At 36.7% G+C, this 19,551-nt stretch overlaps 1 long non-coding RNA gene across 1 annotated transcript; it reads right to left on the reverse strand.

The window, feature by feature from the left end:
* Nucleotides 1-394: 394 nt before the first annotated feature.
* Nucleotides 395-13,196, reverse strand: LOC123632198. Its single transcript, XR_006733292.1, has 3 exons — nt 13,184-13,196; nt 11,941-12,017; nt 395-424 (listed from the first exon to the last, which is right to left on the reverse strand). It is a non-coding gene; the product is annotated as an uncharacterized LOC123632198 (long non-coding RNA).
* Between the last annotated feature and the right edge of the window lie 6,355 nt (nt 13,197-19,551).

Below are 19,551 nucleotides of genomic sequence, written 5' to 3' on the forward strand. Positions count from 1 at the left end.
GCAACAGACAGTTTCTTCATCTCTTTGGAATTCTTGGCAAGAATGATACCTATACTCCTAAACCACCTTATTTTATAAGACAAAAAAATTCGAGCAAAAATATATGAAAAAAATGGTCAATTAATTGTTCAACAATTATTTAATTAGGAAAGTTAATATTTATGTGCAGTTTATTTTCTTGCATGAAACCACCTAAACTTTATTAAGTAAAAAGGGAAATGAATTGGAAAGTAAGAAAGACATCTCAACAGGACCCAGGTTCAGTAAGAAAATCGAAAAGTCTCAAGGAGCTAGTGGTGAGACCTGAGAAATCAGGAGCCCTGGTCACTTCACCGAGGGCATGTTGGCTATCTCTGCTCATCTCTGCTGCTTGACTTGGGTTGATTTCATTCATATCTTCTTCAGCTGATGGGTTTTATTGTGTCTAAAACATAGTTTCATATAGTTTTCAGTTAGAATTTTTAATCATAGATTATATCACTTGAATATCAACTTTGTGATTTAAAGAAATTATTGAATTCAGTTTGGATTCATTGTTCAGTCATTGTTCAATTAGCTAGAATGAGAAGTTTGATGTCCCACGTTCTACAACCAATTCATCAGGAGCTGAGAGAGAATGTAAGATAAAGACATGACCACTGAATGATGACCCTTTGTAAACTCTTTAGTGCCAGAAGGTCTCTCCAAGAGTTCTATCCCTATTCTTCTCCTAAGGGTAATAGCAACAACACTCATGTCCACTCTCATTTCCAGACATACTTACAATCAACATATTCACTTCATCTGTATTTAGTACTCTAGATGATAAGACTCTGTAACAAGGGAGTTTAATAAGGATTTTTACAAAAAAAATCATTTATATATTTTGAGACTCTTATCCTTGTCAAACTCTATATTAAAATATGGCAAACCAATGATTTGCATCAGTTTTTTTTTTTAATTGAAGTGAAATGATTCAAACATCTATAATGATATCCTTATGTGCCGATGTAAGCCTGAAAAATAATTCCAACATCATGATTGATGAATTTTCAGCTGTCTCAGGTTTTAAAATTGATTGGAGAGAAGTGAAAATTACAATACAACTTGCTTTGTCTGCACAGCATGCTTTCTAAGTAAATCACTAAATGAACACCAGAGGGAATTAAATATTTTGGAATGCTATAAAAATAAATTTGAAGGAAATAAAACCAAAACTTTGAAAAGAAATATATAAGGGTTTTCTTAAGTTTACTATGCTATAACTATTAAACAAATACAAGGATATACTGGTCTGTAAAGATAATAGTGCTTTAGAAAATAAGATTAATTAGTTCAGGTTTTTGCTTATTTTGTTTTATGCTTTAGAAAAATGTTTATTATTTTTTACAACATAAGAGCCTAAAATTCATCAAATCATATCTATTTTCCTACTGTTTCTAGAAACAGAAAGTCATTCTACATAATCTCTCACTTTGAATTGATCCTCTTACAAAGTCAGGACTCTAAGCTCCATCCATATAGGGAACCAGAGCCCCACTTTCTGGGCAAGACAACTCAAGTTAATGTCAAACTGATGACTTGCTTAATTGAATCTGAAGCTAGCCTGCTCACGTTTCCTGTCACAATGATTTCTCTTTTGAATGGGTAATCTGGTTTGTTTTAGATTACTTATGTCAATAGTTTATCCGGACTATGCTCTAGATGCCATAAATTTACATTTTGGATGGTAGGTTTGGTCATTTCCCCATACCTGGACTTTCTTATGATATTTTTTCACACCCCAGTGAGTAACATGTTAGTAATTTAACTTTGAGTACTTGCTTTTTTTGAAAAGAATTTGTACTGAAAAGTATCTGCCTGTGAAAGACTATTTTAAGAATCAGGACTATATTTTTGAAAGCTTAGTAGAATTTTTGGTTCCTATTTAGCAATTTTAATGAAATATTTCATGATACTTTAACACAATTTCCTGATAGTCAATGAATCTGCCACAATTTCTGATATTAAATGAAGAAGATATTTCTGTCAATGCTGCACTATATGGTCAAAACCCATGATTAAACATGGCATTAATCCCCAGTCTAATCACAAGGAACACATAAGACAAATCCCAATTGAGAAATGTTTTACAAAATACAAAAGCAAGGAAAGTCTAAGAAACTGTCACAACCAAGAGGATCCTTAAGGAACCAGGACAACTAAAAGTAATATAGTATCCTGAATGGGACCCTGCAGCAGAAAAATGATGTTAAGTAAAAAATAAGGAAATCTGAATAATGTATGTACTTCAGTTAATAATGATGTAGTCATTCAGGGATAATTTAAATGTAGCAGTCAAGGCAATTTCCCATATAAAGCCGTATTGCAAAATTCCCCTAAATTTCACTTCTATATGTGTACCTTGTGGTATATTTACAATAAACATCATTTAAGTTTGACTAACTGCCAAGGCTAATGTTTATCTTTGGCATCTAATCAATCTTAGAGACTCTTTACTGCCCTGTGTGCTACACATTTTAACTGCTGCAATGCTGCTCAAGGTAGAAGTCATCCCAATTATGCATTGAACCTCAAATGCCAATTCTTCACTGCCAAATCCAGTAAGCCCTAAAGACACATATTCTGTTTTGCCAAGCACATCGGCAATGAAATAAGCTGATATCTAGCCATAAGCAAGTTTAGTACCATATAACATATTCACAAAAATCATTTTTAATTTCACTGCAAAAAAAAGTTGCTTAAGTTTCAGCAAGCAAATATTTTCCTACCAAAAGATTACTTTTGAGAAAGATATATTAATGTTTCAGGATACTCCCTTTCCAGCAGTTCTATAGGCATGGAATTTGAGAGTTAATCTGACAGGAACACAGGCCAATACTCATGCAGATTCTTAACAATCTGTTTAAACATGAGCAACCTGGAAATGATTGTTCCCTTTATCATCAACATGAAGATATCCATGTCCCATAGTAATTAGAGAATTTTATGAAGATAGAGTGAGGGTAACCCTTTTCATTTATAGATACTTCCAATTTGCCATTTTTCCCACCAACTCTTGGGAATCTCATTAGGCATTTTACTTTTTATAAATTTTTAGCATCTTTTGACTTATTGAATTGTTCATTCACTGAACTAAAGAGTACTAAGTGCCACGTATGTGCCAGACACCTCATCAAGTACAGAACAGATAATGATGATCACAATACAAATGCATGCCCACGTAGAGCTCTATTAGCCCTAACAATTTCCAGATGGATTGGAGCACTCTCAATATCTTGCTGTCAAGGATATTGATGTGATCAGTATCCATATACAATAAATTAGACAAATTCTTTTCTTACACAAATCATGCATATCAAATATGGACAGAGAGAAGATTCTTAGCACTTTTATTCTCTATATTCAAATATATCCTAGTATGCAAAAATAACAAACGAAATATAAATACCTGTAAAATAGTTCTAAGGAAATAAATTAAAATTGTAGTTTTATTTGGACCACGCACTGACCTAGGCTCTGGTTATGGTGTTAACTATTCTAAGGAGAAAAAAGAAAATAAACACACACTTCAAAAATCATCTTGTTACTACTGTGTTAGCTAAATGAAATAAAAGAAATCAAGGGACAATATCAACTATGCTTTACAGGGGTGTGTGCAGCCTCTTCCTCATGGATGGGAACGAGTTGCCTGGCTGATATATCAATTGTGGGGTTTTTTCTATCTATTAAAGGAGAAACACAGAAGGATAAAGAATTGTGAAAATCTTATTCATGGAAACAAAAAAACACATAGGTGAAAGAGTTTAAATTGCAATTTAACACCCAAGCTCCCAGAGACACAGATCCTGTATAACTACTACAGTTTTGTGTACTTGTATCCCTTGCTGACACAGGAATAGTAACTTCATTTTTTTCTTTAATATTATAAGCAGATCCTAATCTGTGCTCTGATATTTTGGCTGTAAGGCCATAGACAAATTACTTATCATCTCTGTGCCTCAGTTAACTCAATATAAAATAAAGATAACATAACTATGTACCTGAGAAAGAAAAGAAAGTTTTCGTCTGGGGAATGAGACCCCCTTTAAACTATCAGTCCTGGAGAGGCAGTGGAATGAGATAGCAGTCACGTCCCACTTTCCACCTTGCACTAAGTAATCTTGAAGCTGCTTGCTATGTGGACTCTAGAGTGAGTGACACCACAAGTAGCTATAAATTAGCCTAACCATGCTGCACTCTGGACACTGTAACTCATATTCTATAGTTCAACAATGTATAGCCAATCACTAATCAATGTCATTTCTGTAACCCAATGAGAACTCTTGACAAAAAACTTTGTATCAGTCCACCCCTTCCCACCCACTCCCCCACTTTTGCCTTTAAAAATCTGCTTGTAACAAAGGCTCAGTGGAGCACTTCTCAAAGTACTTTGGAAAAGTTTCCTGGCAGTTGTCCTCACCTTGGCTTAAGTAAAATTCTTTGCCTCAGCTTCTTTGTTTAGGTTGACATACTTCAGAAGTTATGAGAATTAAATGAATTAATATATGGAAATTTATGTATGAATCATAAGATCAATAATTGTCATTTATAAATAAATTACCAAAGAAAATTATAATGTAGCTATTAAAATACACCTGGCACAATGTAAGCAACATTTACTTATTTATGAGTTTCAAATAGCTTACTGTAATGAAATATGACCAATTATATCAGTTTCTCTGGGCTGGTATAACAAAGTACCACAAATAGGGCGGCTTAAAGCAACAACAGAAATTTATTCTGTCACAGTTTTGGAGACTAGAATTCCAAAATCAAGGTGTTGACAGGGTCATGCTCTCTGTGAAAGCTCCAGGGGAAGATCCTGTCTTGCCTCGTCCTAGCTTCGGTAGTTGCCAGCACTCCTGTTGCTCATAGACACATCACTGATCTCTGTCACCATGTTCATGTGATATTCCTTCTGTTTCTCCTGTGTCTCTGTGCCCTCTCTTCTTACAAGGACACCAGTCACAGTATATTTAGGCTCCACCCTAATCCAGTAAGACCTTATCTTAACTTGATTACATTTGCACAAACCTTATTTCCAAATAATGTCACGTTGATAGGTACCAGGGTAAGAATATACGTTTTTTTACAGTGGGGAAAACAATTTAATCCAATAGCCATGAAAAAGAAGGAAATTTTGTCATTTGCAGAAACATGGATAGATCTGGAGGACATTGTTTTAAGTGAAATAAACCAGGCACAGAAAGACAAAAAAAAAAAAAAATTAACCATTCAGATATGTTGAATTTTATCACATAATTTTATATATCTGTTGAAGTGACTATTGATTTTCTCCTTGAATCTCCTACTGTGGTTAATCATACAGAAAAAGTTTACATTAAATTTACCTTGCATATTTGAAAAATTCTCTTGATATGTTGATTGAATCTTTTTACATAATGTATAACTCATGTTTACAATTATTTTGTATCAATTATGTTTCACAAGGTTCATGGCATACATAGTCTTATCATCAGACTTTTCATAAAATCTATATTACATTTTGTCCTCAAGGTTGTGCTAACCTGATTATGTGGTTAATAAAATGCTCTTTTACTTAAAAAAAAGAAAACTCATTTGTTCATTCCACAACTGCTTACAGAGAACTTTTTAATAGTTTCGTCATTCTATCAAATGCTCTTTTGAAAATAATTTTAAAACCTTCAGGTTACAAACTGAGAGACACTAAATGTAATACCAATGGAGACTCAATTGTATCAGTCAACAAACATTGACAAATACTAGGTGGTGTGCTTAATGTTCATTGTCATTTTATTGATAATACAATTCAGATATTTGAAAAGCTAAGTATCTGTTAAGGGACATGCTGTATGCAAACTGGAACAGGGATTTAACATAGCTCAGTCTGCTGCCAAGTGCTTTGTGGTTATTATTATATCGTACTTTTTAAAAATAAAACTTGTAAATAATATTAAGAAAAAGATAGACTGAGTTATAATTAGGCTTGTTTAGTAAGACACAACTCGTCACTTCGTTGTGCACTTGACTGGTGTGTTTGCGTATGAAAACCATGTGTTTATCATTACATAGACCCATGCACTTTGCTAAACACATGTGTATGGGGTTTATTTTAACTTTATTGATGTTTTCAGTAGTTTTAAAAAATAGGCAAAAATAATATACTATAAAACCAATTACAGAACTATTTATCAATACTTACATAGAATACATAGTATTCTATTCTATGTAAATATTATTCATGGCTTCATATAACTAGAAAACCTTTAAATGACAGATGCTAACACAAATATTATAGTATCTTAATTATATTGATTATGTATGAAATATTTAATGGAAGAAACAGAAATAGAATACAAATATAATCCTTATTTTCATTATTGTGCAATTAATGGAAATGTTTTAGAAAACATGTCAAGATGAAGATAGTGACTATATTTTTAAATAAATAATTTTGATAGATTGAAATCCTCAAGAAACAAAAAACCCCTGACATATACAATTTGAATTTTGAATATTCAACTCTGAGCATACTCTTATCCTTTAAACATATGACCATTAAATAAGGGAATATCTCAATTGCTAATTGCAGATCTCTCACGGTGTTTCGTTTACTTGGAAGAGGGCAAAAAGCTAGAATATTCTTATTTCTGGACAAAGCAGTAATCTAAATGTGCCAAGGATTTAACCCAAACTCTTCATAGACAAGGAAAATGGCTCATTTAAAAAATAAAGTTCTGACTTACTTGTTGGCTTGAATATATTGGAAAGTCTAGATTTCATTTCCCCATAGTGTAGCTTGTGTGTTCTGACAAACCAACTACCCCAACCTATGAGAACAACTAGAATATGTTTCCTTTTGTAACTTATGAGCATCATTTCTGTGCCTCAGCTTTTGAAACATAGGAGAGTATTATTATGGTTTCTATGTTGAAAAAAAATCAGGCCCAAATTTGTTAATGGCTAGCCAGAGTTTTTGTTGCCAGTAATGAATTGTTTAGCTGTGGTCCCTAACACCTGGTCTGGGGCCTGTTAGGGACCAGGCCTCAGAGCTCCACCGACCTCCTCCTACCCCTGGAAAAATTGTCTTTCGTGAAATTTAGGAGGAAGGGGGGAGAGCACACCAGGAGGTGAGCGGTGGGTGAGCAGTGAGGGAGGGAAGCTTTGTCTGTATTTACAGCCGCCGCTCCCCTCCCCATCACTGGCATCGCCACCTGAACTCCCCGCCTGGCTCTCTGTGGAAACATTATCTTCCATTTGTCTTCCATAAAACCGATCCCTGGTGCCAAAAAGGTTGGGAACCAATGTTTAGAGTAATAGTCAAACACCAGTTATGAAGTCTAAGTAATATAATTGATCTTTTTCAAATACGAACAGCATTAAATATCTTTCCCTGAAATTTCCATGGTAGAGTGAGAAAGGAAATAGTTCAATACGACAATTGGGTAAGGCAAGCTTCCATTGATTTGCAGATACTCACTAATTTTATATTTGATACATGCCTGAAAACTCTATAATCACACATCTTTTATAAATCTCAAAAAATAAAATAAATATATATGGACTGCTTATATTGTAAGAGAGAAAAAAATAACTGTTTACTTTCATGAATGTTCCAATCTTCTAATTATAATGTACCTGTCCTTTTATATGCCAATGAAAAGAACACTTCCTACAAGAAAAAGTCTAAATATGTCTAAAAAATGATCCCTATGATGGGCTTTTATAATATAATTTTTAAAAAATACATGAATATATGCCCTTACATGAGCACAAGCCCATTATGCCAAATTGTATATCATTTAAAAGGATAAAAAAACCTTTTTACTGGTGCTTGCATGGAGGGGTATAATTTGAATACCTAGGAAATCAATATCTGCCTTACTATGTGATTACGGCCAAATAATTGAAGTATCAGACAAGCAGTGAACCACAGGGCTTTTTTGGCAAACAGCAAGGCGTTCTGACTATAAAGCTCCTCTCAGTGCTAGTGGACCTCAGGTTGTAATTACATAAAACTTTTAAATGTACTATTTTTTCAAAAAAGCCTGTTGAGGTAATCATTCAAGGAAAGAAAAAATTCTAAAAATACCAGAAATGACACTTCATACTGAGGCAAGAAAGAAAGAACTGTTTAAAAGTAAATTGATAAGAAAGATTCTGGAGGGCTCTCATTCATAGCACCTAACAATACCATCCTCCTGGTCATTTGGGGCATTTCATGCACAGCTGGGAGTCCCTCAGAAGCACGCAGCTTCATTCTTCACTAGATCACCAGGGATAGTGCTCTTTCTTTACTCACATCCAAAAACTTAAATCTCTTTTTCTGGCTTACTTTCATATATTCACCTGAAAACATTTTCTATCTGATAGGAGTAAATTCTTCGAAACCAGAGCCAGTATGTTATTACAGCCTCTGACAGACAGGGTCCTCACTCCCCACCTCATCCAGCAGGGCGTGGATATAAAACATATGTGCCTACAGGGACAAGCAGGTTGAGTTGAAGTTGTGCAGTGAGGGACAAACAGTTAATAAATAGCAATTGATACTCAGCCTCAAGGTTGGGTTGGAGTAGCATATATGACCAGGAATGTGACCAACAAAATGTGCTCCATTTAAGAGGGGGCACTCTTATCCAACTTCAGTGCTTTAATTGACTTTTCCTGTATGTGAGAAATTGGGCCTAGTTTTTATGACCTTTACACTCTTCAAAAATAAGCTAGAATTTCATGCATTTCTGTAAAATGTTTCAACTTGCAAATTTTGACAAATAAGCTGCCAGGCAGAAAGCCTCTTGTGGTAAATTCTTCAAAAATTTATACATAAAATATTTTGTGTAGTGGTCATTTAAAATAATTATAAAGCATAGGAATTACTTTTATTACATTTTTTGCTGTATATCATTGGGAACTTATTATGTTACAATGATTACCAAATGTTTTATATATACATGGAGCAGTACTACAAAATTAAAATATTTGAATATGCTTTCTAATTTCCATTGAAACAAAACAGTCCATTTGTCTTAAGAGAAACTGAGTTATAGACTCTTAATTTTGACAATGGACACTGTAAAAGCTGCCATGTAAAAGAATCTATCTAATCACTTCCCTATTTCAGACATTTCCAATTTTGATGATGTCATTAATTTCAGCTCTATACTTATTACAATGAGGTTATGGTTTTCTTGTATTGCTCAATTAAGAATAAAAAAGAAACAAGCTAAAACATTCTGTGCCACATTGTTAATTTAATAAATAATAATAATAGTTATTGCATTTTAAGCAATAATCATCAAAAGACATTTTAATAAATGTTTCATTGTATTCAGCCATTTAAGAAGTTGCTATAATATTTTTATATATTAAATCCATTTCTCTGTAGCATGGTGGGCATTTTTGTCAAACAATTCAAAATAAACTTTTTAAATTTTGGGATTGTAACTAACATGTTATCTAGCACATGCTTTAGATAGGAAAGGAGGGAGTAGAAAGTATTGTAACTTATTTTACCATTGTCTAGGCTCTAGAGACTGGGTGTACTTTTTCTTGTTCTTTAAGGTAATATAGGAATTGAATAGCAATATAAGGAGTATTATAAAATTGTACTAACATTTAGTAACATGGTATAGTAATATATAAGGTTATATATTACTTTATTACTAAATAATTTTCTATTAGTCGCATTGCTTTTGTTACAGGGTTAAAAATTAAACCAAAGGGCTACTGTAATTTCACAACACCAGATCTGGAAGCTTCCAGATCTGTTTGTGGTGGTTTGTTTGTTCTCTTCTAACCACAGGGGATGGCTCAGTGGTCACAACACAAATGACAGAGAAACTGTAAGATAAAATCAGGCAGGAAACAACCAAGCCACCAGAGGCCCATGGGAACGGCACGTGTCTTAGGTCATGAAGACTCTGAGTCAACTAAAGGACTGTGGACCTATAAAAGAGCCTAAAATCTTGTTTAGGCTCTTTTATAGGTCCATTCAGGATAATGGTTCTTTAAGATGAGAGTCTGCCAGCCTCCTCATTTACTGGCGAATTAATACACCTTCCTTTTCTTCCTCCTCAACCCACTTTATCTTGTTCTTTGTTTGGCTTTGGGAACAAGTACAGAACTTTTGGTAACACTTTTATCAGCAGGCTTTTTATACCTGTCCAGCAATCAGTGTTAGACTTTTTCTCTTTTCCTAACACTTTGGCCATTTCCATTCTCACCTGTGGGGCTGAGTTTGTACTTTGAAACAAGATCCAAATAATCAGGAATAAACAAATCTTTATAATTGTTTTTTGACATTCAAGACCAGCCTAAATTTGGTTCCAATGAGTTATTATTACCTTATTTCTTTCAATATATTCAATATGTAGTCAATATATACTCAATATGCTAAATATGAAATGGTAAATATTTGCTTTATCGGATATCTCAAAAATGCTTTTCATTCATGTCCCAAAATTTGTTAGTTTTCTGTCCTCTTTCTCTTCTTAGAATACCCTTTTCCCTAATAACCATTCTTAAAAATTGTACCTACTGTAGTAGACATTGTATTATTTCTTTCTTTCTTTGTTGGTTCAACATCAGAAACCTCTTCTTATATTTGATGAATCTTGATGGATAACAGAGGATGTCTCACACTACGAAACTCAAAATATCTGATATTCATAGCTCAAGTCTCTCAAACAACGAAAACACAGGAATTACCTGGGCTTAGGACATTAGATATACCTGCTCTGGATTTTGAATTGGAAGCTAAGGTTGCCAGAAAGCAAAAGAGTGAAGAAGTTATGCTTGTGTTGATGGAAGTGGTGACAACCATATCTAATCTCTACACAGAGGTAGCCATGTGACAGGGGTAGTGTCCAGTGGTCTTTCTATGGCAAGATCACATACAAAGTGGTGTTTTTATAGCAAGTTAACACATCTACTATTTACTGGTTGAGGTAACAGTATTCTAAGCAGACCTACCTCATTGAAGAATTTTGTCTGTGGCTCAGGATACATAGCCTCTGTGTTCCTGTGTGTTTCTACAGCCTGGTTCTTCTGTTGTACCAGTATTTTTGTGACCTTTCTACATCCTTCAATAAAGTTATTTTCTATTTAACTAATTAAGAATCAGATTTGATTGCTTGCAACTGAGTAAACTCAGAATAACACATTGTTAACTGGGCTGGGGTAGGAAAGGCAATTGGTATCCCGCTGTTGCTCCATAGAGTCCCTTATTTTCTCTGTCAATACATTAAATAAAAATATTATAGCAATGTGTAGTTTGTTTTCACCTATGATGGGACCTTAATTTATCTTCCCCATTTTCCCTTTCAGTAAAGATTTTAATCACTTCCTCATTTCATAAACTCTCACTTTGTTCTATAAATTAAAAATATTATAATGATAAAGCAAGAACACAGAAATTATTATAATAGATAACCTATATTCCTGTGAGGTAAGAGATATATCGTATTATGAGCAGAGGTGTGACACCTCAGTAAATCATCTGAGGAAAGGGGAGTTGTGTATGTTGAGATTTCTCCCTCAAAGTGGACAATCTTCTTCACCCTGTGCCCTGCCCATAATACAGGACATTCCGCTTAGTGGACTCATTTATATTCCAAAGGCATCCTATGACATGTTTAGGCATACTGACACATTGACAAGGTGATCCAACAGGTTAATGGCTTTGACTAGGACCCAGTGCAACAGAAGCCTTTTCCGCTGGTCCAAGTTTCAGTACAAAAAGCTTTGTTGAAAAGATTGTATGATCTAGAGCAGCGGTCCACAATCTTTTTGGCACCAGGGACTGGTTTCATGCAAGATGATTTTTCCATGGACTGGGGGGGATGGTTTTGGGACAATTCAAGCACATTACATTTGTTATGCACTTTATTTCTATTATTATTACATTGTAATATACAATGAAATAGCTATACAACTCACCATAATGCAGAATCTAATGCTGCCACTGATCTGACAGGATGCGGAGCTCATGCAGTGATGCCAGTGACAGGGAGTGGCTGTAAACACAGAGAGAGTTTTGCTCGCTCACCCACCACTCTACTCCTGCTGTGCAGCCAGGTTTCTAATAGGCCACAAACCAGTACCAGTCTGCAGCCAGGGGTTTGGGGACCACAGATTTAGACTATGGCTTGCCAATCTTTTTCTTATAAAGACAGATAATACATATTTTAGGCTTGTGGGCCATACAGCCTCTGTAACAACTGCTCTGTCATTACGGCATGAAAGCAGCCATAGACAATTCTTAAACAAGTATTGTAACATAGCTACACGGCCGTATTCTAATAAAATTGCATTTATAAAAGCAAGCAGCATATGTGGCTATAGTTTGGCAATCTCTGATCTGTGGGACTTCAGTATCAGGGAATAGATTTGAGGGGAAATTAGCTCTTAATTCAATGTAATGTTGACATTTTATTACTATGGTATTAATAAATAAGAAGTCAATTACACAAATTTTGTCTCAAGCCTTCCTAAGTAATAATGAAGATAGCATTATCTTAATTATATGTAATATTAAAAGAAAAACTACAAGATTTCTGCTGAAATACTTAGGGATATATTAGCATGAAGCCTACAGCTGATTTTCAATGGTATAGCAAAGACAGAGACAAAGCTAAACCAAATATGGCAAAATATTAACTTTTTTTTAAAGAGCCAGCTTAATTATATAAAAATATGCACTGAAAATTTAAACTTTTCTCTAGGTTTAAAAATGTTTATAATAGATAAGAAAAACAAAATAAAACAAAAAGAAAATCATGATGTCTTTTAGATTACTTTGAAAAACATTAATTCAAATTATTATAAATTTAAAATCCCAAGCTGTTATATCCACTGGACTGAACTCATTATTTATGAGGTAAATATTTTAATATGCAATATATTATTTGCATTAATCACTAAAATTTGTATTCTAGAACTGTTTTGCTTCATAAAATAATTTTTAATAGTTCTAATACCTTCATATTTACAATTTATAATCATTTCAATATATATTAAATGTTGAATTGTTCCAGGAAAAGTTAGGAGTAAGGTGTTGGAACATCTCTAGCACTTCATACTTTGCAGAGGAACAGAAACACAAATGATTGCCATTATACTTATAGAGCATTTGACCCTTCAAAGTACCCATGATACTGGAAAGAAAATTGAGTTAACTCACTAGTTTCTTCATGTGAGTTGATCACAACTTCAATTTCTGCAGCCACACTGAGGAACAGATAAATTAAGCAGGAGTTAGTCAGGCTTGATTGTGATTAACTAAAAATCTTTCATTTCATTCTAACACAGTCATTCTCTATGAATTATGTCTAAATGGTTTGAAACAAGTACAATAAGTAGATCACTTCCACTTTACTTTGTCCATATCCGTGCAAAATAAAAGAAGTGTGCTGTTGAATTCTGAAGAGAAGCTATTTAAATTTAATGAAAAAGTAAAAGAAATAATTTTAAAAACCAAAGTGTGTTAAGAGGTAGTGGCTACGATATTGAAATCTAAAAATACCATAGAATGATTTAGTGTTATTCCTGAATTAACAACATATTTTTATAATTTCTATTGAGGCTAACTTCACAAATTAAAAAAAAAAGTTTTTGTTTTTCAAAGTTCCAATAGATCTAACATATAAAGTATAGATTTTTCTATACTGGAGAACTGCACAATATGCTGGTGTTTTAAGCTTCATATTAGTCTGGCTACATTTATTTCTTAGTAATAACAAGAGTAGAGAGAAAGTAAATCTGGGAATAATAAAGAAAAAAAATTTCAAGTACACTGATTTTTGTTGGGCAAATGTAGTTGGTGGAAAGAGTAGATAAGAGAATTTCAAGTAAAAGTATTGGAATGAGTACATAAGCAGTTTTGATGAGTAGCTTAATCTTTGCAATATACATTTTTCATAAGTTGCTTCTCCTAATGCTTGGAGAATTAATATTTACATTCTTTATGTTGAAGAATATCCCTGGGATATGATTTCATTTTTGTCACAGAGTTTGCCTTTTCTGTCAACCCTGATGATTTCCAAGTTTCTTCTGGTCCTCCTGTATCATTCAGCCAGAAACTTTTCTCCCACATTTTCTCTTTGATGCCACACTATAATTTCAGATGAATTTACTTTACTTTGCAAGGAGTTTGACTGATTCTGTTGTGGATTGGTCAGAATGAGGGAAAGTCAAATGGAGCTCCAGTAAGAACTGGCTGTTTGCAATAAATATATGGCTATGAATGGAGATACCAAAAAAAAAAAAAAGCATCATCATTTCAATGCACCTGCCTACTTGGTAAGAACTTTAAATTTAGAGTTTCAAGACTCATCATCTCATCTATTATCAACAGACTTATCTATGAATCTGTCATTTAGCACTATTAAATTGTGGCAATAAAATATATGGTTGAGAATATATTTTCCTTTTTGCTTCTAGAAGATATCCATGGAGAAAACGCAATTAGGAATGCTGAATTTTCAAACCTGATAACCAATGGATAAAGCTTTGGTCAAGCCATTGCAAATTTGGTTATTAAAGTATCATAAAATTATTGTCATTTCATTATTCACAGAGACTAGACAAGAGAGACATCAAATTGGATCCAGACAATTCTATTAAAGAAATGAATGAGTATGGTATTCCCATTAACGTGGGTAGACAATGTGAGTCAGAGCAACGAAGTAGAGCAGAGTCAGACATAAACTTCTGGCTAGAAAAATGGCAGATTAGTGGTGACCTCCTGGGTCTCTGCTCCCAGAGCAGGAGGTGAAGAACACGGACAGCTACACATGAGTGGATCACTCTCCCACAAGAACAGCATTGTGAATCTGCACAGAAGCAGCGTGGGACAAGCAGTGCTGGAAAAATAAAAGGTGAATTGGAGAATGGACTGCAAAGTCTGGAGAGTGTCAGATATACAATAGGGAATAGAATGTGGGACTGCCGAGCCCCTCGGCGGCCGGGGCAGTGTGACCTGCCCCACAGGAGGCCGACTCTCCTCCACGGACCTCCACGTCCTCTCAGGCAGGGAAGCGCCTGAAGTCAGCGCGAAGCTGTGGCACGGGCTGACAGGCTGTGTGGAGAAGAGACAACAGCGGGAAACATTTTGAATTCTCCAGTGCTCTGTGCTAGGCCCGCACTGGGAGGGGGAGGGACTGGTCAGAGTGGACACTTCCTGGGTCCGCAGGAGGGAGTTTGGGGACAGGCACCTCGCCCCTGGCAGTCGCGGGGCCCAGAACAAAGTGGGTGAATGCCGAAGGGAGGTCTGCCCCTGGAAACCGCGGCAAATTCGGCTGGCGCAGGGTGGGACAGAGAGTGCAGGACCCGCTACTGGACTGACAGGAGACAGTGGGTCAGGGAGGCAGTGGGGACAGCTGGCAGCTCATTGAGATACCCCGCCAAACCCAGCACCTGCCGCCCCCCGAGCAGTCGCCCCCAGCGCTGGCTCTGTGTGGGCGGCCGGCCGGCATGTGGGGGGCCCATACCCCAGAAACGCGGTGGCGCCTCGTGGTCCTGGGCACCGCCCCTGCCCGGCCCAGCAGGGCGAGCCCGGGGACCGGTCCTAGATAACGCCCCTGCCCCGGCCCGGCAGGACAGGCCCTGCCCTTGCAGGAGGGGAGTAAGGAGAGAAGCCATTTCCTGAACATTCCTCCCCCAACCCGGCCCCTTGCCTTTTCGCCGGCGGGACAAACTCCACCCTTGGAGGTGCAGAGTAACGAGAGAAGTCACTTTCTGGGCTGAGACCCACGGTGTCCTCAGCTGGCGCTCCTCCCCGAGCCCGGCCTGGCCACTTGTATTTCACGCTGACTAGACAAATCCCACCTTCGGAGGGCGGAGTAACAAGAGAAGTCTGTTCCCGAGCTGAGAAGCCAGCAGCCTCTGGCTGCGCCCCTCCCCCAGCCCAGCAGGGCAGGCTCCGCCCTTGGAGGCGGGAGAAGGGAGGAAAGTCGCTTTCTCAGTGTGACTGGCGTGAATCTGTGGGACCCCGGAAGTAAGCAAAAGGGGGCAGACTGTTGATTTGGTACAGCCAGTTGGTTTTGATCATCTGATAAAAACATAGCACTAGGCTCGCCCTTGGCGCCGAGGCCTCTGTCAGCTTTGGGGCTTGTGGACTGGGAGGGAAAATCCTGGCCAGAATCATCACCAGTTGAGCCAGTTGACACTCCCTACCTAGAGCTACCTCACAAGTGTGGTGAAAGAGCACTGAATAATACTAGCAATTCTCCCCTAGCAGCAGATCAAGCAACCGCAGAAGTATATGCTCTCTGGCTTGCAGGTATCAGTTTCCCTTACCCCACCTAAAGAGGCAACAGGGCTCAAGTAACCCTTGGGAATGACAAGACATTACCCCAAAGATCAGGGCACTTGTATACCCCATTTGGGGGATTAGAGCCCAACACAAAGGCATTGGAATACCTTGAAAATTGGCTCCTCCATGCAAACTATAAACAACAACAGAGAGGGTAACCCCATAGCTCAACACGGTGCCTTCCATCTCAAGCTGTTGTATCTTCCCAGATCATAATGCTATAAAATTAGAGTTCAATTCCAACAGAAATAGTCACCACTTCACAAAGTCATGGAAATTAAACAATCTATTGTTGCATAACTATTGGGTCAGGGAGGAAATACAGAGGGAAATCAAAAGATTCTTCAAACTAAATGGTAACAGGGACAAAAGCTATCAAAATCTGTGGGATACAAACAAAAGCGTTCCTGAGAGGAAAACTAATAGCATTAAATGCTCACATCCCAAAAACAGAAAGCTCAAAAATCAACAAACTAATAAACAGTCTCAAGGAACTGGAAAAGGAAGAGCAAATCAAGTCCAAACCTAGCAGAAGGAAAGAAATAACTGAGAACAGATCAGAACTAAATGTAATTGAGAATAAAAGAACTATACAGGAAATCGACAAACCAAAAGCTGTTTTTTTTAAAAAATAAACAAAATTGACATCCCTCTTGCTAATGGAAAAGAAGTAGAAGGGAAAGGACTGTAATGAACTCAATTAGAAATGAAAAAGGAGAGGTCACAACAGATGCCATGGAAATACAAACAGTATCTTTGAGTACTATAAAAACCTATATGCCTAAAAACTACATAATGTGAAGGAAATGGACAAATTCCTGGAAACGTACAACCTCCCTAAGTTCAACCAGCAGGAAATAGAATTCCTGAAAAGACCAATATCAAGCACAGAAATTGGAGCAGCAACTAATAACCTTCCAACAAGGAAAAGTCTCGGACTAGATGGGTTCACTTCTGAGTTTTACCAACCATACAAAGAAGAACTCATACCTATACTACAGAAATTATTCCACAACGTGGGAAAGATGGTATCCTCCCCAACTCATTCTATGAAGCCAATATCACCTTGATACCAAGGCCAGGAAAGGACACAACAAAAACCAAACACAACAAAAAAGAAAACTACAGACCAATATCCCTTATGAATATAGATGCAAAAATCCTCAACAAAATTTTAGCAAATCAAATCCAACAGCATATCAAAAAAATAATTCACCATGACCAAGTGGGCTTTATCCCAGAGATGCAAGGCTGGTTCAACATATGCAAATCTATAAATGCAATACACCACATAAATAAAACCAAGAACAAAAACCATATGAGTCTCTCAATAGATGCAGAAAAAGCATTTGACAAAGTCCGGCACAACTTTATGATAAAAACTCTTAACAAAATAGGCATAGATGGCACATTCCTTAAAATTATTAAGGCCATATATGACAAACCCACAGCCAACATCATATTGAATGGGGGAAAAATGAAAGCATTCCTGCTTAGAACTGGAACCAGACAAGGTTGCCCACTATCCCCACTTCTATTCAACATAGCGCTGGAAGTCCTTGCTAGAGCAATTAGACAAGATAGGGGAATTAAGGGTGTCCAAATGGGGCAGAAGAGATCAAACTCTCACTCTTTGCCGATGATATATTATATCTACAAAATTCCAAGGATTCAACCAAGAGACTCCTGGAATTGATAAATGAATTCAGTAAAGTCTGAGGATACAAAGTCAATACACACAAATCAGGGGTATTCATATATGCCAATAACAGTTAAGCCAAAAATCAGATAAAAAATGCAGTACCTTTTACAATAGCATCAAAGAAAATTTAATATCTAGGAACATATTTAATGAAAGAGGTGAGAGACATATACAGGGAGAACTATGAAACACTAAGAAAAGAAACTGTAGAAGAGGTAAACAGATGGAAAAATCTACCTTGCTCATGGATTGGCAGAATCAACATTATAAAATGTTCATACTACCCAAAGTGATCTACAGCATTAATGCAATCCCTATCATCATCATTCTTTACAGATCTAGAAAAAATAATTCTATGCTTTATATGGAACCAAAGAAGATCTCGTATAGCCAAAGCAATCTTAAGCAAAAAGGACAAACTGGGAGGTATCAGTCTACCAGACTTCAAGCTGTAAAACAAAGCTATAATAACTAAAACAGCATGATACTGGCACAAGAACAGAAATATAGACCTCTGGAATAGGATTGAGAATCCAGAGATGAAGCCATCCGCATATTGTCATCTAATCTTTGACAAAGCAGACAAAAATATATACTGAGGAAAAGAATCCATTTTCAATAAATCGTGCTGGGAAGAATCTCTTTTCAATAAATCATGCTGGGAAAACTGGATAACTACATGCAGAAGAATGAAACTGGATCCCCACCTCTCACCTCTTACAAAAATCAATTTGCAGTGGATAACAGACTTAAACCTAAGGCGTGAAACCTTAAGAATCCTAGAAGAAAATGTAGGGCAGACTCTTTCAGACATTGGCCTAGGTAAAGAATTTATGAAGAAACCCCCAAAGCAATCACTGCAGCAACAAAAATAAATAAATGGGATCTGATCAAATTAAAAAGCTTCTGCACAGCCAATGAAACTATCATTAGAGTGAATAGCCAGCCTGCAGAATGGGAGAAAATATTTGCTTTCTATACATCTGACAAAGGGCTGATAACAAGAATCTATGTAGATTTATGTCTTTGATCACTGCAATGGTACCAACACTGGGGGTGCTCCAAACCCAGTAATGCTATGACTCTCACAGACTCCTGGTGGTACCACGTTGGTGAACTTGGGTAAGATATGGGAGAATTCCCTGGATTGCCAGGCAAAGTCTCTCACTGTTTCAGGAACTAAGGCTCAGACTCAGGGGCTTCCAGAGTCTGCTTGGTACTTTATTTTACTGTGTCTGAGCTGGTGCTCAAGTTGCAAAACAAAGTCCTCTAAACTTTTCCCTTTTCTTTCTCCAAGTGGAAGAAGGCTCGCTGAGCCACACTGCCTGTAATTGGGTGGGGAGGGGGTGGTGACGCAGGCACTGATTTGGTCACCACTGTTGATGTCTCATGGGGCATGTACACCCCAAGTCCACTGGCTCTCAGCTAGCACATCCATAGGAATTATCCAAGGTCTGCAGCATTTGTGGCTTGACTACCCTAGGGATTTTTCCAGGGTCCAGGATGCTTATTTTTCAGCTGATGGTGGGGCCAG

The sequence above is a fragment of the Lemur catta genome, chromosome 2 (assembly GCF_020740605.2).
Source record: "Lemur catta isolate mLemCat1 chromosome 2, mLemCat1.pri, whole genome shotgun sequence".
NCBI classification, from domain to species: domain Eukaryota; kingdom Metazoa; phylum Chordata; class Mammalia; order Primates; family Lemuridae; genus Lemur; species Lemur catta.